This window comes from Arvicanthis niloticus, chromosome 1 (genome assembly GCF_011762505.2).
Source record: "Arvicanthis niloticus isolate mArvNil1 chromosome 1, mArvNil1.pat.X, whole genome shotgun sequence".
Lineage (NCBI taxonomy): Eukaryota > Metazoa > Chordata > Mammalia > Rodentia > Muridae > Arvicanthis > Arvicanthis niloticus.
Window position 1 is genome coordinate 139538569 of NC_047658.1, and position 22212 is coordinate 139560780.

The 22212-nt window shown below is 43.7% G+C and overlaps 1 protein-coding gene across 17 annotated transcripts in view; it reads right to left on the reverse strand.

Annotated features, from left to right (window-relative positions):
- Window positions 1-22212, reverse strand: part of Sgms1 (sphingomyelin synthase 1) — a 247928-nt gene that overhangs the window by 123047 nt on the left and 102669 nt on the right. For 2 of the 17 annotated variants that reach the window (XM_076919111.1, XM_076919106.1), the window contains exon 1: window positions 12728-12745. The exons of 12 other annotated variants lie outside the window; for them this stretch is intronic. The gene's annotated coding sequence lies outside the window, so the exon portion shown is untranslated. Of the gene's footprint in view, window positions 1-12727; window positions 12768-22212 lie in introns of those variants that run through there. 3 more of the 17 variants (XM_076919135.1, XM_076919142.1, XM_076919129.1) reach the window with 3 other exon arrangements.

The following is a 22212-nucleotide window of genomic DNA, read 5'->3' on the forward strand; positions in this document are numbered from 1 at the left end:
GACAACACCCTGGAAGTGCAGAGGAAGGAACAGAGTAGCTGCTCAGTTCCCAAAGTAGCCTCATAAATCTCAACATGGTACTGAAAGGCTAGCAGCTTCCTGGAGAGCTGTTGGTATTTAGCTTTTGTCAGAAAGTTGCAGAAGCAGGGTCTGATGCTGGCTGGGAGGTCAATAGGGTGTGGCCAAGTAGTATCATCTCCATTTCTACTCTCTTGTTCCTAGATGGAGGAACCCTGGGTACAGAGGAACTATTACCATATATTGGATGCTGTCTTCTGAAGACCCTTGGTCCAGCCCTGTTAGGTACTGCTATCTCATTTAACATTGCAACTAATCTTCAAACGGGCCACTATTCTACCAAGCCAGATGCTTCAGGATGAGGCAGGTCATGGTTAAGACCAGTCAATTCCATGGGCATAAGTCCACTGATACAGCTCTTTGACTGTGAAGCAAGTCCCTTGGTCAGCAAATGCTTCATGGAAAAGCATGATTCTCCATGCCCATGAACAGTAACCTTCACAGAAGCAATAACACAAAGGCGGCAAATGTATATCCAGAACAAGTGTCTATTCTAGAAAGAACAAAGTGCTACCCTTTGCACAAAGGGCAGGTCACAGAAGCTGCAGTCTGGTATCAGATCAGCAAAGGTTGGCAGGAGTGCTGACAGACACCACCTTTGGAAAGCAGTGGCAAAGGTAGGCACAGGCTGCCTCCTCCTAAGGCCTCTTTATATCTGGACCAACTTTGGAAGGTGTCAGCCCTTTGAGGGTGGCTTCCCTACCCTAATATTCCCCTATGGGAATACTTGAGATAGATACAACTAGAGGGGTTTCCTAGGTGATTCTAACTCTTGCCAAGTTGTCAATCAGGACCAACTATCACACTGAAAATCTTGTCCCAGCAATATGTTAAATGTGCTGGGATAAGTATACTTATAAAACAGGATGGTTCTGTGTTTTTTCTACTTCAGAGGGAAGAGTTCAAACCCAACCATTTCATCCTTTTTGTCTTTTAACATTAGTGTTGGTGTGGCAAAATACACATCTCAAAATCTATCATCTTGGACATTTTTAAATATGTAGTCTGTGCATTAAGGAGAGCCACGCTGTAGCCAGGCATGGTGCCTTTAATCCTAGCACTGGAGAGGCAGAGGCAGGTGGATCTCTGAGTTCAGGCTAGCCTAGTCTACATATAGCTCCAGGATAGCCGGGGCTATATAAAGAAAATCTGCCCCATCCCCAAAATTACATTTTCATACAATTGTATTATCACATCACCAAAATTTCTCCATCACCCCAGTCAGAGATTCTGTTAAGCAACAGTTCCCCATCTCCCTACTCCTACCACTAAGCATCAGAAAACCACCATTGCACTGGAAGGTTTTAGAGGCTGCATCAAGTGGACAATAGCCTTATTGGTTTCTTTGTGATGGGCTTGTTTTACTTAGCAAATGGTTTTAAGGTCATAGAAGTTATACCATGAGTTGAAATTTCCTTACTATTTATGTGTGAATATGTGTGGTATACATATATGAATAGGGGTGTGTGTGTGTGTGTTGCTGGGGGGAACCAGTGATCAACTCCAGTGTTACCTCTATCACTGTCAAACAACTTACTCTTTGAGATAAAGAACGTAGTGCTCACCGACTGAATACCTCACCAGCAATCAGGAATCCTCCTGTCTCTGCCTCCCTAGTGCTAAGACTACAGGTGGATATTATAACACCCAGTTCATTTTTTTTAATTGATTATTAGTGAATCTCACATCATGCATCCTAATTGTTCTCCCATCCCAGTATTCCCATGTCCAATCACCCTTCTCTAGGACCCCATCCCCCAAAACGCAAACATTTTGTGTCGTCTGTATATTCATTGGAGCATGGCTAAATGGCACGTGGCCATCCCCCCCATCCCCCGCCCCAGAGGATTTGTCTTTCTCCACTTGTATCATACCAGAAGCCATCAGCAGAGGTGAGCCAGGTGTGGCCAGAGAGGGGCAGACCCAGCTCTTCTGTAAAAGGGTTGGGCTAGTTCTCCTGCACCCAATTTTTAACACAACTTTAGGCAGCAGTTCAGACCATGGGCTTGAGGGGTCACTAGGGCTGCAAACACCTACAGGACCCTTAACCATATCGGACCACTGACCCACTCATGGCCCTCAGCAGCTGCACTGGCCAGTAATACCCAGCTTTTTAGTGTAGGTGCTGAGGATCTAAACCCATGGCCTTACACATGCATGGTAAGCACTTTACTAACTGGGGCAACTCCACAACCACAATTTCCTTCTTTTCAAAGCAAAATATAAACTCATTCTACTTTGTGTGTAGAGAGTATTCTATTTCTCCATTCATCTATCAGTAAATAGTTAGGTTTCTTTCAAGTCTTAGCAATCATAAATAATGTTGCTATGAACATGGATGGGTCTTTAAGATTCTGTTTGTGATTACTCTGTGTATCTAACCAGGGGTGGCATTGCTGGGTCACATGTACTTCTATTTTTCATGTTTTGAGGAACTGTCATACTGCTTTCCATGGTGGCGGAGTCATTTCAAATCACCATAAAAACCACAGCAGGGCTCCAATTTTCCCACATCCTCATCAACATACTTGTTATTTTCTGTTTTTAAAGACAGCATCTTTAAAACCAATTAATTGAATTTATTTTTTTATCTCATCTATGCAGTTGGCTAAAAATGTAAGAAAACCAGATTTGCATCAATTCTAAATATCTCCTGGGAGACAATCTTAATAAAGTAACTGAGAAGGAAAAAAGACAGAGAAGGAGAAAAGGGAGGGAAAGGAAGGAGAGCGAGCGCTGGAAACAACCACATACAGACCTGAAACACCCACTGGCAAGGCAAGCATTGTGGTAACCTTCAGTCTTTTTACCTGTACCCAATGCCTTGTCTTCAGAGCTCTTGGGAGAAGTTACAGAGTCCCACCCAGCACGCCATCGAGGCCTAATAAGCGCTAGGATGTGGGAGGTTCAGATGGTAAGGAGGACAGAGTTTTGTTATTACTGGAAAACCACCAGAACTTACAGAAGGTCTCACAACAGCATTTCAGTACAGACTTATGAACTATTCACAATTCATTCATTTTGCTTTATATAACTGGGCCTACACTTCTCTGGCCCCAAGGATGCCATTATAGTTAATATTAATAGCATATTCACTTTGAAAAATGTAAGAACACAAACATATTCTTCCAGAGAGTAGACAGGGTGTCAGACCATAAGCGATGGTAACAGCCTCTCCACAGTTTGAAAGCTGCATCAAAAACCAGGTACCTGAGATTATAATTAACCTAGTTCTACAGCCAAGGAAGAGAGGATGACATTGTGAGACAACTGTTCACTTTTTTTTTCTGGTTAACCAATTAAAATAACTGTCTTTTAAACCGTTGGTTTAGGCTAAGTTTGTATGTCAGTATGTGGAAAAGTAAAGGCACCATTTGAAGACTGCACAAATATCTTTTTCTTAGAATTGTGTCTGGGCTTTTCCATGATATTCAGAGAATGTAGGTTAGAGAATCAAAACTATGCAACCCAATCTCCCACCAAAAAGGTGTCCTTTAGCCTGTTCCTAGAAACTTACCAATAAACTATAGCAAAGTACAGAATACCTTGGGATGTTATAGATACCTGCGGAAGTGTTATAAAAATATGAATACATTTAAACATCAACTACACCCAAGTGGATTTTCAAATAAAAGCTAAGTGAAGAGCATGCAAATCAACCTTCTGCAAGACCCTAGTCCTGGTCTAAGTACTTTCCACTTCCAATCTGCATTAGCCTTCTTCTCCTTTGAGTTCCATCAATATTACAATGTTTTCTGAATGGCTCCTCCTTACTCCTTACAATGCATGTGTTATTTACATACTCTGCTGAGAAATATTCATGTCAAAAAACACTCTAAAACATTAGTTATGCTACTGATGGTTGGGTCTCTAACCTTTTCAGTCCAGTGATATCAAGCCGTAATAACCTTTTCTTTCTATCCACCCAAAGAAATAGCCTACAACAGCACATCACCCTGATCATGACCTTAGCATAGCTTTATTAGCTCAGGATTATAAAGGAATCTACGCTTTAATAATGATTCCTTTAAGTATCCTTATTTCTGAAAAGAAAGTACATGGATATGTAATTTCAAATACCCTTATGGTGGTTCAAAATTTTCTAAGATATTGGTGGATTTTCAAAGGGCTCTTTAGCTAGTACTCAGAACGCACAGGGTGACATCATGGAGACCTATTATTACTGGATCTCAGTGAACTGGGCTGAAACACTACTGGCCACAAAGCATGTGCAATGAGATAAATTCCTGAAGCAGTGCCATCTCTGTTATCACTTGGAGGACCTGGCATTGCCTCATCCCATCTTCCCTCTGAAGCTTCCTTGCAAATTGACCCCCTCCCCTCGGAAGAAGCCAATAGAACATTGAGTGCCTCCTCCGAGAGGAGTTGGAGCTGGTAAGAAATGATGAGCGTGATTAAGTTACACCGTACACAGGTGCAACATTCTCAATGAACCACTTTTTTTTTAAAGGGGAAGAAGTTGAGTGCTGACAAGCAAGTAAGTTCTTTCTGCTTGACCCTCAACCCTGCTCTCACTTTGACTGCTCTTGTTAAACCTGAATCTCACCGCCCAGCAGCAACCCAGGTGTGTTACTTCCTGCCTAGCACTGACCCTGTTTCTCCCGAACTGCTGGGCAGACCCTCAGACCTGAAAGTTCTAATCTCAAAGGTACCACCTTTGACAAGGCACCTGGCTCACAGTGCTCGGACAGAAAGTGCATCTCAGGAGGCTCACTCTGGAGATTTCAACCCCAGATTTTTATGGTATTTCCCAGGACACCCAAAGGACAGGCCCCTGATTCAGAACACTTACATTACTTTTAAAGAGCCAGGGAGCTACACACTCCTCTGTGAACACTCTAGTTTCAGCAACTGTATGAATGTCCTTTCTGATAATCTCCTCTTCCCAGCACCGGGTGCAGTGTGAATCCAGCACAGACCACCAACTAACATGCAGCTCTCATGTCTTCTCCATTCCTTTTACACTGACACAATTCTGCTTTTAGACTTTATGGGATGACACTCATTGCAACATTACATCTATCCTGCTTTGTTACCTAACAACTCAACTCACGTGACTCGCTCTCAGCTGGGGCACATTGCCCACTGCCAACATTAGAAATGTGAACTTTTGACGCCTTGTCCGAGGTGTTGTTGGTTTTCATCAAACTGCTTCTACTTTCTTCTGTAATCAACCACACTGTCATTTGTGGGAAGACCGACCCTCTCTGATTTCGGTATCTGACCTGCTCATCTCTTTGGTTGGGATTTGTGGCTGCTGCTTGGGATGGGAAGCTCTGCAGTAGAGAGAGACACAATGTCTGCCCCACAGTCACAGTTTATAGTCAAGCAGGTGAATAAAGAACACACTGTGTGCTCTGGAGAAGCGCTCCCAAGAAAACAGTGCAGGAATACAGGACACGGGGAGGTGGGAGGAAGGAGAAATGGGGTCAACAGCTGCCAGGACGGCCTCCAGTCCACTATTCAAACCGAGCAAAGGGGAGCTTTCATAAAGAACCAGTTGTTCTGTGCTTACAATTGAGAACAAATCTAAACTCTTCTACAGATAACCAAAGTCTGCATGCGGCAGCCTGGACTCCTCTAGACTCATCTCTTGCTCTCTTCTCTCCCTATCTATGCTCTAGCAATGCTATCTGTTCTTCCTCGGAATGTGCTCCAAGGTGCCCCCTTATTCATATTCCCCCTCCCCTGCCCAACTGCAAAAGCTTCCTTCTCTTGCCCATCCTCAGCAGCACCCCAGAGAAAGGAGCAAACTACCAATGTAAAAACAAAGGAAATTATCTAAGACAATCACTACATTATCAGTTTTATCACCACTAAACAAAATTTTGCAAAAAATACAAAACTACTTTGCTGCTGGGCGGTGGTGGCGCACGTCTTTAATCCCAGCCCTTGGGAGGCAGAGGCAGGTGGATTTCTGAGTTCGAGGCCAGCCTGGTCTACAGAGTGAGTTCTAGGACAGCCAGGACTACACAGAGAAACCCTGTCTCAAAAAAACAAAAACAAAACAAAACAAAACAAAAAAAAACCCAAAAAACAAAAACAAACAAACAAAAAACTACTTTGCTATATTTTTCATTAAGGAGGATACCTGATCCAATACATTCAATTTTTCCCTCTTCTTCCAGCTCATTAAGAAAATCAGTTTGCAGATGTAACTCTATATGACTCATACAGAGGCAAAAAAAAAAAAAAAAATGAAAAATGACAGGCAATTCTTGAGCAAAAGCAGTCTGTGAATAATCACCATGAATACAGACAAAATGTGAATTCCCCAGCCTGGAAGATAGATAAAGGCCTCTAACTCAAGTTTGGTCCTTGGAACTCATCAAAGAAGCTAGACATGGTAGCATGCATCTATAATCCCAGCATCCTTATAGTGAGATGGGAGGTGGAGACAGAAAAGAGGCTGGAAGGTCGCAGGCCAGCTATCCTGGAATCCTCAGTGTAGCAGCAGAAGCAAAAGAGACTGTGTCTCAAAGAAGGTGGAAGGTGAGAACTAACTCTCAAACACTCTCCTATGACTTCTACACATATGCTGTGGCACGCACGCAATGCACTTATGTGAACCTACACACATACACACACATACACACACACACACACACACACACACACTAAAAATGTCTTTTTAAATGTGAATATCCAGAGTGCAGCACTACAGTATAGAACTTAGATCAAACTACTGAGTGAATAATAATATTATTATTATTATTATTATATAATGTTTCTAAGTCCTTATAAGATACTTTGTCTTGTTAGGTGCCACAGACAGTTCTAAAATGTATGAGATTGAAGCCTCACTTTCAAAGAGGTTAGAAAATATGTTAAGAGCCTTTGAGAAGGCCAGCAGATTAAAACAAAGCAAAACAAAACAACAACAACAAAAAATCTCTTTGTACCGAAGGTTGACAATGCCAGGACCCACAGTGGAAGGAGAACTGACTGCCAAAAGTTGTCCTCTGACTTCTACAAGCACACAGTAGCACGTATGTACACAAGCAGATGTACGTGAACATATGCAGGTGTATGCACACACATGCAGACACACTTCAAATATATACAAACTATAATGCTGAATGAAAATGTATTTGTTTTTAAAGAAATGAAAACTGCAGTAGCATGGTAAAATACATGGTATCATTAAAACTGGGGGGAGCTTAGGATTACTTACTAGATAATTATACATAATTACATACACAATTACAGTTTTGAATGTAGGTATTTAACAAAATTGGCCGTCATGTCTCACAGTCCACACAACAATTGTGTTGTGTTGTGTTGTGTATGTGTGCTGGGCGGAGAGAAGAAAGGCTTGGGGCTTTCCCACCTGTCCGAGCAGAAGACTTGTTTTGTGGGTGGTAACTGAACATGATACTTGCAATTTGGAAATGCCTGGAGTGGGCATTGCATCCTCATTACATCAACACACCACTGGCCAAGCCCTCATTGTATCTTCATGAACGCCCTCCTCCCACAAGGCTGCTCACCAGACAGAACCAGTCTGTAGATACAGCAGATCAAAATCACTTACCTGCGTAAGCATACAGTCAGTGAACTGATGACGTGAACAGCTACTTCCAACCTCTCTCCCAATGGAAAGATCCACAAATGAGGAAGACATTGCAAAACAGAACAGCAAGAGAAGTAAAGGAAGCTACCTGCCTGGGCTCATTCCATTGCTAAGCGCCTAAAGGCTGTGACTGTAGGCGGGGACAGACCCAAGGAGAGCCTGGTGATTTCCATCTACTCACAAGGCAAAAGAAACCAAGGGCAAGCTGACTGCATTCTATCTAAGCAATAAGTCCCTACCCACGTCCCTAGTCAGCTGTTCATCCCTGAGATGATATTTTTAAAATTCTCTATGTTCAACTATGAGGGTCAACATTTTCACCAAGAATGCTATGGGGCTAGGGCAAAACCACTTTCTCTTTCAGTCTCCAGATGTCAAGTGTGGTTCACAGGCTTTTTCTAAGGGGCAGACAGCACCACAGAAGACACAAATTCCTCCGTTATAACAATCGCTGTAAACCTGGATTGAATTGTTCACAGGTCAGAAAATGAACCTGACACTCAAATGAGATTCTCAACACTCATCAACTTCCCTTATGACATGAAGATAATGAGAACAGAAAGGTAAGGTTAAGCCAAATCCAAACTGTGGTCAAGTTCTATTAATGGAAAACCATGACCTTAGAGAGTGGGGGGACAGAAGCATCAAGATCAAGCACTTTAAATCCTCACAGAATAAGGTGGAGGCAAAATCACCCCATCTCCATAAGCATGCAGAGTACTCCCTGGCTAAAATGAGAACCCCAAGCTGGGTACCCCATTTGTAATGTCTCCCAAGACCGCAGGCCTGTGAGTAAAATTGCCTTTCTTTGTCGATAACAAGGAAGTAACTGGGCTAGAGAGAAAAAAAATTGCAGGCTTGTGTGAAAACAGCCAAATGCTGTTTTTCCAGAACAGCTGGCTCAGAACACACTAATCTATGTGCCCTGGAGTAAGACAAGGAGTCTGGTTCCCAGGTCTCAGCTGAAAAGAGCAGAGCCTGCAGCCTGCTCTCCATCGAGAAAGGAAAGGTAAGAGCATTCCATGGCACTTCCTGTTACCATCCCACCCACATCTGGAGGGACTGAGGCCTTGGAGCACTCTGTGGGCAGCCTCATCTCATTGATTCATAGATGTACACTGGGCAGGTTATCAGGATATTTCACCAAGAGAGAGAAAGAATGCCAGGCTAGCCAAGTCACATACATGACACCACGCTTCTTTGTAGCTAGAATTGTCCCTGGAGTGGGAGAAAGAGTCTGAGCCAAGGTGTGTATGAACAGAGGCCATGTTTCCTCTGGTGAAAACTGGAACACAGTACCAAATACAGACTCACACTCATGCAAAATACCTGAAACCAGGGTGTGTAGTGGGGCTCCACCAGGCTTCTCCCATGGGGATCTGAGTAAGCAAGTAAGCAAGCCTGGGTATCTGGGTGGTGCCTGAGAACCTTTGCTTTTAACAAGCATCTGAGGAACTATATGAGCTCAGGCAAGTCTGGGGAACACGAGTAGACAATCATGCTCAGTCTAGAGCATCAATTACGTACACTATAATAAATGGGAACCATAGCAAATAATGGTCTTCTTATACAATTACTACCATTTTGACAACAGTCACTTTAAAGGAAGGTTGGTAAGTTGTGCAACAGTGGACAGCTAGAGAATACAGACAGAAACCAGAACTGAATAGATGCCTAACTCCGACAGTGTGCTGTGACCATTACACACGCAGCCTCACTGGCAAGCTCAGATGCTGCCCATCTTGTAAAAAGTGCCAGCAGAGAAATAGTTCTGCATTAGCTTTTTAAAATCACTACCTGCATGCTGAGACCCAGGCTGCTTGTATGCATATTGTCTTCAGACATCTTTGGTCTCCAGACCTGTCCCTGGGAGGTAAAAAAGAGCCAATCAAAAGGCCAGAGGTTCATCCCATACAAACAACTAGTTTTAGCAGAACTAGAGTGTGTTATAATTTAGCCCCCAAATCTGTGAGATGCAAGGCTAGATTCCTGTTTTCTTTAAAGTCTGGTTCAGTCGTTCAAAAGAGGAAGTGGAGGCTAGGTATTTATATCAATTTGTGAAGAACAACAACAACAAAAAGAGAGAGTACAGGTGAAGCCTGAATCCAGATGGCTCCCCTGTGAGCCTTTGACTTTGCGACGGCCATGGCAGAAAACATCCAATGGGAACCGTGGTCCACACTTGGAACATCCGCCATCCAGGGCCGCCTAGCTTGCTCATAACTGCTAATGAGTGGCAAAGGCATTTGGAGATGAGGATGGGAAGCAAGCCATACTCCACAGTGCACAGAGGAGCTAAACTGGGTGGAAGGGGGGCTGTTTAAGGGAGCTGTGCGCAGTTTCTGCCCAGTGGAATCTTCTATTTTACAAGTATTAAGTTTTGTTTTGTTTCAAATTAGGTTATTTTTAGCTAAAATGAAAGGCGTAATCTGTCGCAGGATCAGTAACCCCAACCCTCTCAGGTTAGCTAGAAACTCATTTGAGTTTCAAAAGGAAACAAAAAGTAAAATCATGATTGATCCAAGCACTTGCCTAGGCCTCTATGCATACAGTAGGGATGAGTCACCCAATGCCTTGCTGAGGCCTCTGTATACAGCAGGGATGGGCAGAGACCCTGTGCCATTGACTCCTTTCTTGTAACCCAAGGTTGTCAGGCTGCAATAAATGCTGCAAAAAGAGGTGCAGCTAGGGAAGGTCCCTACTATAGATCACCTGAACAATGACATCAGGGAAACACAGAGCAGGCACACCTATGGGAGAAACACCCCCCCCCCCCATACATAGTTCCCTCCACCCCACCCTAAGCACAGACCTCCAAACCTTTCCAGCCTCATTTATGGCTCTGTCCAGGGGCTAGGAATCCTTCCCCTGTCTCCTCCCTTTTGCTGGCCTTGGACACCCACCCTCTCTTTGTGTAGATCTCCAGCAGAAGGCTATAACCCAGAGGGACTTTTCTGACCTCCAGGTCTCATGTGGCCCCTACATATTAAGTCTATTACACATGGTACTCTCTAACAGGAGCCACAAGCGTAATAAAATCATCAGTTCTGAAATGTAGCAGATGTCTGCCTCTAGAAACTAACATCCATAGGGCAAAGGTCACTGTTTGGACTCGCTTCTTTTGTGTCACCAGTATCTCAGAACTAGCAAAGGCCAGTATACACTAAAGCGTTCCAGATAGGTACTTCTGTGTGCTCTCTCCAGGACAACCTGGAGCTAGCCTCTCCACTGTGTTGGATACACCACAGATTTCCTTCTTCACAACAGATGTTAGGAACTCTGTGAAAGCCATGTGGAAAATAAACATGAAGGCACAAACTGAGCGGGGGAAGAGTATGTCTGCTCGGTGTCTCCGTTCACCTTACCCAACTATATTGTAAAGAGGAAAACATTGAAACAAAGTGGTGACCACCTAAGATCACACAGGTCAACCACAGACCCAAGCCAGCTCGCATGAGTAAGTGCTGCCACACAGGAAGTACTGTAAAACCCCAAAGCTCCTCAAAGGCCTGTCCATCCAGACCCTGTGATCTAGTGCCAAATGCAACGGTCCCCACAGTTCTAACAGCAGGTATGGATTACTCAGCTGCCCCGCTTATAGGTTCAGAGGAAAGAACAACTAGCACGAGATGACACAACGCATTGGTAGCTAGGGCTGGACTCCATCTCCATGAGCTCATCCATCCTTCTAACGATGGACCCACCACTCACAGGAGGTCTCTAAAATACAAAGAATACCTCAGGTCATGCTTTCGTAAGTTCCTACAATGTTATAAACATCCGAAAGCCCTGCCTGAGCTGATACAAGCAGAACAGAAGGGCTGGGTCCTTCGTTTGCCTTGCATTTGCTGCTGATCTGAGTTCTACAAGCTTCTTGTCTCTGCATTTCTGTGCAGCTCTACTGAGCAACAAAGCCCACAACACCAGAGCCCTAGACCTCGAGCAGCAGGCAGAGCGGGCTACCGAGCAGGCTAGAAAGCAGCGGCTGGGATCTCCTTATCAAACCAAATCTACATCACTAAAACCACATTTTAAGAAAATACACGATCACATTTCTGTGCAAGAGCAGAGAGGTGGGAAGAGGCCTGATTCGTGAGATGCACCCTGTATTAGTCAGGGTTGCTCTTGCTGCAGTGAAAACACCATGACCAAAAAAGCAAGTTGGGGAGGGAAGGGTTTATTTGACTTATACTTCCACATTGCTGTTCATCGCCAATGGAAGTCAGGCCAGGGACTCAAACAGGGCAGGAACCTGGACGCAGGAGCTGATGCAGTGGTCACGAGTAAGCTTACTAGCTTACTTCACATGGCTTACTCAGCCTGCTTACCCAAGACCACCAGCCCACCATGGGCTGGGCCCTCTCCCATTGATCAGTAATTGGGAAAATGCCTTATAGCTGGACCTCATGGAGGCATTTTCTCAACTGAGAAAACTCCCTCTAGTACTCTAGCTTGTGTCACATTGACACAAAACCAGCTAATATATACCCCAGCACATGAAACAGCAGCATCCAGATGCTGAGAGTCTCTACCTTAAGCCTGATGTATATGAGAAGCGAAATTTTACTACTTCATCCAGTCTCCAAACCAGTCAATTAACAACTCACACTGCTACAAGACTAGCCATCACTGGTGCAGGCCAGACTATGCCACCAACTGAATAAGTTGGTCACAGGAGACTCTTACAGAGAGAGACATCATCTTTATTGGCCTCATGCCACACGCAGGAGCTTCAGGCCAGCGTAGCACACTGCAGGATGGTGTGCCAACACGAGGAAGAAGCTCTCTTCTGACCTGGAGCTCAGTTATCATGAGTTCCAACGCAACCTGCCACAGCCATGAAGCCTACTCAAGACCCTTGATAAACCTACTCAGGGACAACTACTCAGGGTGACTGCTGAAGGTCATCTGTCGTTAGCCCCGGCCATTCAACAGACACACAATCACCTCCGACACCCAAAGGTGCTGATGAGAGAACAGTCTACTTAAAATGACAGTCAGTGGATCCTTGAGGTTTGAGAGGTATTTGTTTTTAAGGGAAAAATAAAACCATACCTACACATCAAGGCACAGCCCTACAGGATGCTGACTCCTCTGTGCTCTCCACGTTGATTTCAAGCTGCCCTTCCCTGGTCTGGTCCATCTTAGCAGATGGTGACTTCCCTTTCTCCTGTGTGACCCCAACAATGACTCATGACAGGCACGTGCGCAAGCCCTTGGTTAATGATCAGCAATTGTTTACTCAACTGAGCTGCCTACTGGACAGAAATAAAGTCAAACCAATCTAATAATTTCTGTGTTTAAATCAACCACAAGCCTCCTACTGGAGAAAGAATACAGATATAGCTATATATGCACATACACACATATATGGCATTTATATACACATTATATATAAAATTACATATATTACATTATATAATATGTATACACACACATTACATTTTAGAATCTATTATGGGGAGGAGGTTGGAAACCTCGCCATAGTTCTTACAGCTAAGGATTAAAATGATCTCAAATTCTGACTGCACTATAACTCTACCAAAGGCAAAGCGGAAGAGGGTGAATGAAATTTGACTAAATGTTCTCATTAAGCCTGAGCCACTAAAATGAGGCCCGTCACCTGTTACACTGACCCAGGAGCACTGTGTGTTAGCAGGGACTATGACGGCACCCACCTCTACCGTGACAGTTTAGAGGCCAAAGTCCTGATGGAGCTAACACTTTACATCCTAACAAAGCAGCACGTTATAACTAAAGATATTCCAGTTCTTATCCAACCACAGGCAAGAGGGAATACACTGAACTTCCACAGCCTGTGAAGTCAAAGTGCATCCTTATGTCTACTGGTGATGGAGGTAGTGTCTCCACAGGAAAGTCCAATTTAATGAGGTCTCAACTGCATACAGTAACCCATCTTCATGCTCAGCTGTCAGCTCTGACCAACACACTGTGATCATCATAGGCCAGAGGGAGAAGGGGAAGGGGAGGGGGAGGGGGAGGGGGAGGGGGAGGGGGAGGGGGAGGGGGAGGGGAGGGGGGAGGGGGAGGGGGAGGGGGAGGGGGAGAGGGAGAGGGAGAGGGAGAGGGGAGAGGGGAGAGGGAGAGGGAGAGGGATCACTCATCTTAGATTTCTCCATACCATTTGCCCTCCATCTTCTCTCCCTGTCATCTGTTCCTGGATAAAATGGTCTGATTTCTAACTCTATATTTCACCTTTTCTGGAATGTTCCTCAATGGTATCTTGCTCGTCCCATCCTTGTAAGCTTGGCTTCCATGTAACGAATCTGACATTCATCCACAGGATTACGTTGTTCTTTACGGCTGGTGAGCAGCAACCCACTAGTGAGGAACCTTCCATGGAAACGACCAGCTCCTTTATCATCCACTAACAGGAAGATACCTGATGTGCTTTACAGTTTTACAAAAGGCTGTTATGAGCATAAGCCTGGAGGCTTCTGTGACAGCAGACTTACATCTCTCCTGGATACACATCCAGGTGCAGAAATGACAGCTGATATTATAAGAAATTACCTGCCTCTTTTTGAATGAGCTGCATCAGTTAACATTTCCATCAGCAACGTGTCCAAGAGTTCTAGCTCCTCAGCAACTTGTCCAGGACTTGGTACTAACCATTTTTGTACAGTTTTACTGACTTTTGGGTCATTGCAATGGGTGCATTGTGTTTCTTTAAACTTTTTTATTTTAAAATAATTCTAGATTTAGATAGAACTTGCAAAAATTGGAGTTCTAATATATTCTTCACCTAGCTCTGCAAAACAATGGTTAAAAATATAATAATAATCAGTAAATTGCAAGCTTCTTCAGATTCTACTACTCACTGGTTTTTCCTATTATTTGTATATAGATCTATAAAACTTTGTAAGTACAGACTTACATAACCACACTAACACTCAGGACACAAATCTGATGCATCAAAGCACATTTTATACAAAAAAGATTCTTCCCTCAAAGAATTCCCTTGGCCAATCATGATTTTCTTTTACCCTAAAGTCTTCTCTCAACCAAATTTTTAAAAGGCAATTACTGGGCTGGAGAGATGGCTCAGCGGTCATGAGTAATGATTGCTTTTCCAGAGGAGCCAAGTTCAATTCCTATTACCCATATGGTGGCTCATAACTATCGGTAACTCCAGGATGTGGTACCCTCTTCTGAGTCTGTGACCACCAGATACACACATGGTACATGGATATACCTGCAGGCAAACACTCATAAAATAATAAAACGAATACATCTTTTTAAGGGCAAAAACAGAACCCCAATTGCTATGCAGGGTGTTGTGACTCTCGCTTATAATCCCAACTCTCAGAACACAGAAACAGGGGTATCTCAAGGCCAGCCAGGGCTACGTAGGATGCTCTAGGCTAGACTTAACTACAACGCCTTGATCCTGACTTTAAAAACAAGACAGCTATCTCCTCCTCAGCTGCTACGTGCAAACGGCGTTCCATATACAGGTCTTAATGCTCTCAGCAGACAATGGTCATTGCCTTTAAAGGAAGTCCAAGCAGACTCACACGTATACACAAAGCTGGCATGTGCTATCCATGGTGACAGGTCACACACACAGTCTTGTTAAGACTGAGAGGAAGGCCCTTGTAAGCAAATGCTGTTTTCAGGCTCAGTGTTCGAGGCCCTCCACAGGAACAGGACAGCCAAGTCTGAGAACCACTAAGTATTAGGCACATAGCCAAGATGCTCTCAAAATAGGAAAATCTACCAAAGATCTCAAGGGCTAAGAGTGTCACTGAAGGTCACTCATCTCCTCTGACCAAAGCCTGATTCAAAAGACACACAGAATAATCCATTCTCCAAGTAATGTTACCTCAGCAACACTCCTACACCAAAACAGTTCTTTATGACCAACTTCCCCCATGGGCCCATCCACCATTACAGCTCCTTGTTTCAGATGTTATCAGAAATACCGGACACAGGAACCTACCACTGGCTTTTAATTAATGTCCAGCATGGCCCTTTCTTATTTGTGGAACCAGTACTTACAGGCAGAATTGTTCCTTACTCTTAACCAACACATACTTCTGTTACTAATCTCTACTGATATTTGTAACCATATCTTGTGCTCCCTCTCCATTCAACACCAACAGTCCCAGTTATATGATCCATCGCTTTACCTCCTGAGGTCTGTACCCCAAGTTCCCAGGCACATAGTAGGTGAGTCAAAGAGTGTCCTTTGCGAGTGAAGAGTAGCTATCGGGTTACATTATTACCAGCAGGATTTTCCGGGAGTAGACTGACACACAGATGGGTCTTAACTGGAAATAAATCTATCAAAGATGTGATACAGGAAGTCTAGTTTAAGAAATATATCCTAAAGCAAGCAAATATTAGCCGGAAGATGCCCATGTGTCTGAGAGAGGACAAGGACAGAGCAAAGGAGACGAGGACTAGAAACCAAGACAGGCCCACACGTGCCTGAGGCTCAGGGGCAGCTAAGCACTGCTGGGGTAAAGGCGGATCCTACCCTGCTAGTGTGACGGTAGGCTGGAGGAACAGCACAAGCCATGCCTTATGACTTCACTTCTAAGGGCATCTGCCAAGAGCTAGGCTGGCAGAGATGCGGCACTCAGGAAGCATCAAGAATCTGCAGCAGCTGCTCTGGGGGGACTCAGGGCATCCTCTAGAAGGGCAGCAGGACCCTGGTGAAAAACAGCTAGTCAGTGTCTTTTCAGAGAGACCCTTCTACTGTCACATCAAACTTCCAAATCACCCCCATGTACGCACAGCCAGGAGCCCTCGAGGTCAAGGCACTGACCTGGATTTGGCAGCCTGTGAGGCTGCCTCTCATCTGATTTCTCCTGAGCCAACTGTGAGTAAGCTCTCGGGCCAAGGAACCGATAGGAAACTTAGACTCAGCTCTCAACCCTGCATTATGGTTTGCTTCTGCCCATTAAAACCATTTAATACTTAATGATTCATCAGTGGAAAAACTCCCAAGTCAAAATGATGTTGTATATAATAAGGTATATAATAAGTCCCAACACTGATGATTCTGAACACCACGAAGCACTGATGTGATCCATCCCATGGTTTTTCAGAGGACTGCCTCTTAACAAGCAATGGGCCATTTTGACCTTTACCAACCCACAGTATCTAGGAGTGATGAATGAACATCTAGAGAAGAGAGGAAAGGGTACCTTAGCCTACCATCACACTTTGTCCTATCCAGCTAAGCTCAATGACAGCTATCCCAGGAAACTCTGAAGCAATGACCCAGAATATATGCAACAGGCACACCCATCAGCTTCTCAGGACTATATATGGTAATAAGTGTCACCACTGTGGTACTGTTCACTAAAAACACTGAGGAGTTCCTCAGACATAAAACCCCACAAGGTCAAGCTTTGCTGACTTCTTCTCCTCTCCTCTCCTCTCCTCTCCTCTCCTCTCCTCTCCTCTCCTCTCCTCTCCTCTCCTCTCCTCTCTTTTCCCTCCCCTCCTCCCCTTCTCTCTCTCTCTCTCTCTCTCTCTCTCTCTCTCTCTCTCTCTCTCTCTCTCTCTCTCTCTCTCTCTCTCTCTCTCTCTCTCTCCCCCCTCTCTCATAACTGAGGCTTAATTAGAAAAGAGCCTGCTTCCTAGTTACACACTGTGTAGTAAGAGAAACAAACTAGCAAGGGCAGACAGTTGTGGGCCTCTGGAAAAGGTCTTCAAAGTGAGTAGCAGCATCCCCCAACTCCAGGTTGCAAAGGTCACCCCAGTTGGGGTTCCCAAACGAGGACCTCTCTACCCCACAAGGACTCCAGTCTCCAAAGTTGCCCTCTCTGCCACCCCCAAAATTGCCCTTGCAAATCGATGCAGACAGGAACAGAAAATATAAAGTGTAAGTAACACATGGGCTTCTCCAAGCCACAGGCTGAAAGAACAGCTCACAGTCATATACAGAATACTGAATACCTCCCAAGTTCCCAGTCCCCACAAGGTGTTACAATTACTGATTTAATTACAATTCTACAAACACACTAAATACACACATATCCATTGTGAAATCTTTACTAAGCTTTACAATGAGCTCAAAATCAAGCCCTTTAAATACAAGTTGTTGCACTACCTATACACCTTTCAAAGTAGAAGGCATTTTATCACAGAAACTGGACCCGGTGATTCTGAAGTTCCAGAAAGGGTACAAGGAACAGCAGGAACCACTTCAGATGACCCCAGGAGAAAGGTCACGCTCCTTGGATTTTCAAAGCCATAAAAAATAACTAGGAATCAAAGCTAAGGCTTAAAACTCATTTCAACTTTCCTCTTCCCAAGAAAAGGAAGCTTATTGTTAACTTCAAAAGGGCCAAACAATTTATCAAAAGCTGCCTGTGTGGAGCAGACAAAAGATATTTTGTGCAGTTTATCTACAAATGCCAAAAATGCACTCCCTTGCAATTATGCCTCTGCCTCTGTGTTATTGTGTATTATTTTAGCTATTTCTGAATGATGCAGTCTAAGCAAACATGTGCGCTTTTCCTAGCCCATCCTGGGACAAGAAGAAGGGAAACTAACACTTTGATGACTGACTATTGCCGCAGTGCGAACATGCCCTCTCAAAAGCACATGTGTTGGGAATAAGCTCCGAATTCCCATTTTTACTGATTACATTTGGAGGTGAGGCATTTGTGAAATTGTTAGGATTTGAGGAGACCAGGAAGGTGTTACTCCCATGAAAACATGGGTGGCCAGGCTCCCATACTGGCTCTCTCGTTATGTAAGGTGCTCCTTTTATGTTATGATGCAGCAAGAAGCACCTCACCAGATGCTGGCCCATGCGTTCAGACTTCTTAGACTCTAGATCTATGAGCCCAACTCACTTAAATCCCTTATAAACTACCTGGATTCGAATATTTCAAACAGAAAAATCCAGATAAAGTTGTCTGCCTGTATCTGTATCAAAATGTGTTTGCTCCAAGCTCCTTGTTAAATCACTCTTCCTTTTTTAAAATTTATTTATTTATTTATTTATATGCTCCAGATTTTATTTTATTTTTTTATTTACATTTCAGATGCCATCCCCTTTCCCCATTTCCCCTCCCTAGAAAACCCCTATCCCATGCCCCCTTTTTCCTTTTTGCTTTTATACATTTTTAAAAAATGTTAATCAAAGGCTTTATAAGTTTGGTAATGCTCAATCAGAAGTGTAACCCAATACCCAACCTAGATATATCAACTATCTTTGACTGGTGGAGACATGTGAACATCTGCCTCCATGCCCCCCCCCCTCTTTCTCTCTCATCACCTAGCTTCACCTTTCCTGTTAAAATAAAACTTTTCTCTCAAAATGCAATTAGAGCATAGTTATTCCTAATTGTACCAGTGAGGTACAAGATACTCCTAATACCCAGTCCATCATTTTGTTGACTAACCAGAACCTCTGTCATCTCTCCTAACTAAAACACTTAGTTTTGAACCTGGCTTTTTTCTTAGCTTACAGTTTTCAGTGGTACGAGCTTCTTATTGATATAAAAGTGAGATGAATATTGATACTCTCATGGGCATTGTGCCTGTTAACACATTTAGGAATACAAGGCTTAGACCCAGTCCTTCTTTAACTTTTTTAACTGATTTGGGACAGTTAGCCTATGAGTTAAGGGACTATAGCAAATTGATGGCTTTGAGTTTATTGTTAAGGTGTTTTCCATATTTTATTTAGAAATAGCTGAGAGGAGTTAACAGACAACAGTCCAGGTTACCTTACATGGATAGTTGGTTTTCAAAACGTCAGAAGTCCATAGAATTGACATTACAAATATTTATATATTAATGTTCATTTTGATTAGAAACCTGTCTGCTCCCCACAGCTTCCTGTCATGGATTCTAAGAAGAAATTGAGCATCCTTGGAGTTACTCCAGTTGTGCAGTGACAGCCACTAGGCAAGAATTGCCTCTCTCCATCTACAGACAAATTACTGTACAGAAAAGGACACACTTGCAGAATAGTCGACTGATTATATCTGCCTAGACAGAGTAATCAGCCCTTAATAATTCTGCATCACTAAGGTCTGTCAGATGATCCTGGGCCAGAAGGCTGAAGATTTGATGCTCCAACATTTGGTAGTAAAGGGGCTTTCCAGGTGTTCAGCGGTCTCTATAAATTGGCTAAGTTTTAGAAGCTATGCTTAGTGCTTCCCATAATTTCAGTTAACTCAGTCATTCTGCATTTCTGACGGGGTTGAAGACCTATAGTATCATAGCCAATCCTGGCTATTTACTTTGAGAGAAAATATCTGAGTGGATGGTTTTCAGCTGACATTCATCCTAAAGTCATTCTTCCTTAATAAGCAAAGCCTCTAGTTTTATAACTAACGCTCAGGAAAAAAGAAATACAGTTCCCAGTCTTGCAGGTAAGTTCCTAACAATGAGGTAGACTGAGTACCAGCCCCATGGTTGTATGGATCCCTTCAGTTCCCCAAACCCTACTATCTAGCCCACGTGGCGCAAAACTATTTCACAATAAGCAACAAGCATGGAGTTCTTGGAGGAGGCATGATACATGGCACTGTCACATACTAAGAGCAAAGAAAACAAGAAAAGGCAGCCAGATTGTAAGCTGATAGAAAAAAAACACTTACAAAAATATGAACAGCAATAACCTCATTAACTGATGGACAGTATTTCATGAAAACTGATTCATGGGCTGGAGATGTAGTTTGTGATCCTGTACCTGGTTAGTGCACACAAGACCCTGGATTTGGTCTCTAGTACCTTTTAGAAGAAGAAGAGGAAGAGAAAAAGAAGGAGGAAGAAGAGGAAGAGGAGGAAGCGGAGAAAGAAGAAGAGAAGGAAGAGGAGGAGAAGGAAGAGGGAAAGACGCTCATCTACAATGGGTTTATGAGTGTTAAATGAATCCATCAGCTTCCACCTGCGGCTGTAGCAAGTGAGTACAGCCGTGATGGCTTTAAAGCACTGGACAGATATCCTCTCAGAGTTCCAGAGGTTAGGTCTACAGCACATCTTACAATGCGTGGCAAGGTTGGGCTCTTCTCCAAAGCATGTGACGAGAACCCTCCAGAGCAGAGCTCTTTGGCTGTGCTGTACTTTGACATCTGCTTCCATCTCGTGTCTCCTTCTCTGACCCCAGCTGTCCCACCTCACTCTTACAAGGAAGTTCCTGTGAGTTCATTTGATGCTCTAACACCATGTTTAGAAATATGGTGAGAGTGTTTAGAAACATCTTCCCATCTTGAGATCTTCATTATCGTTACAGTTGCTTCTGTTATATAAAAACACACTTCAGGTTCCAGGGGTTCCAGGGTTAGAACATGGACATCTTTGGGCACCATTATTCTGCATTCATGATGGGCTGAATATAACTCGTATTACTAAAGATCTTTGGGGTCCTGAGTAACTTTTAAGGATATAAAGGGTGTGGGGTGACAGCTCAGTTAAGCACTTGCTGGGCAAGTCTGAGCATTTGAGCTTGGTCCAGAAGAATCCACGAAGAAGGCCTGAAATCACAGGACTGAGAAAGGAAGACAGTGACATCCTGGACTTCACTGGTCAGCCAGTCTACCACAGTCAAGGAACTGCAGGTCTAACAAGAGATCATGTTATCTAAAGGCAGGATAGAAAGTGTCTGAGAAAGACACCCAGGATCAACCTCTGGCCTCTACATGCACACACATGTGCACACACAGGAACATCTAACCACATATGAATAGAGCGGGGGGTGGGGGGGGAGAGACTGAAGACTGAAGTGGCCATAAAATCAAACCGCTTGGGAGCCCATATACACAGATCAAAGTAGTTACGAGGTAGGAAAAGCACACCTGAGAAAAGCTAAGTGGTTAACCAGAACCATACATGCTGATTACAACTTCAAATGCACCAAGGTAGTCTGGCTACCAATAAAGTTGGCATGGCTTCCTCTGTCTCATGCTTCCAACTGCTTAGCACCTGACAATAAAACCTGCCCTGTGGGCATTTTTAAAAAAACGAACTGGCAAGCAGGCAACAAACTAGTCAAAAGTATTTCAAAGAATCTTAACCTTTCAAACCATTGTTTAGAACCATATTTAGTGTATTGTCTCAGACAAAGAGGCAGAAAGACAGTGAGTAAATGGCTGATGGTTGGAAGCCAAGGCAAGAGAGATGAATGACCAATGTCACTGCAGAGGCAAATTACTGGAGCCCTAGGAACCAGAGAACACACTGAGCAAAGTGCTGCCCTGCCTGGTCCAATGACTCGGCCTGGTGACCAAGGTCCATTTGTAGTCACTCTTCCAAACAACAGCCAGCAAGTTCCAGTTTTGAAGATACTAACAGATATGAACATCTGAAATGTTACATTATGAGGCTACAAAAATCTCAGGTTCATGGTAAGAAACTAACTGTACTCAGGTGAACCATGTTAGAAATGGTTTTGCCGAATTTCTACAAATGAATAAGAACATCTTAATCAGACTAGAGGTTCATACTAATCACAACCTTCAAAGGAGTATGTTTATGGTAAAGGGGCAGGAACAGGAGACTCGGAGGACCAGTATCTGCTGCTCAATGATCAGATGGCCCAGGCC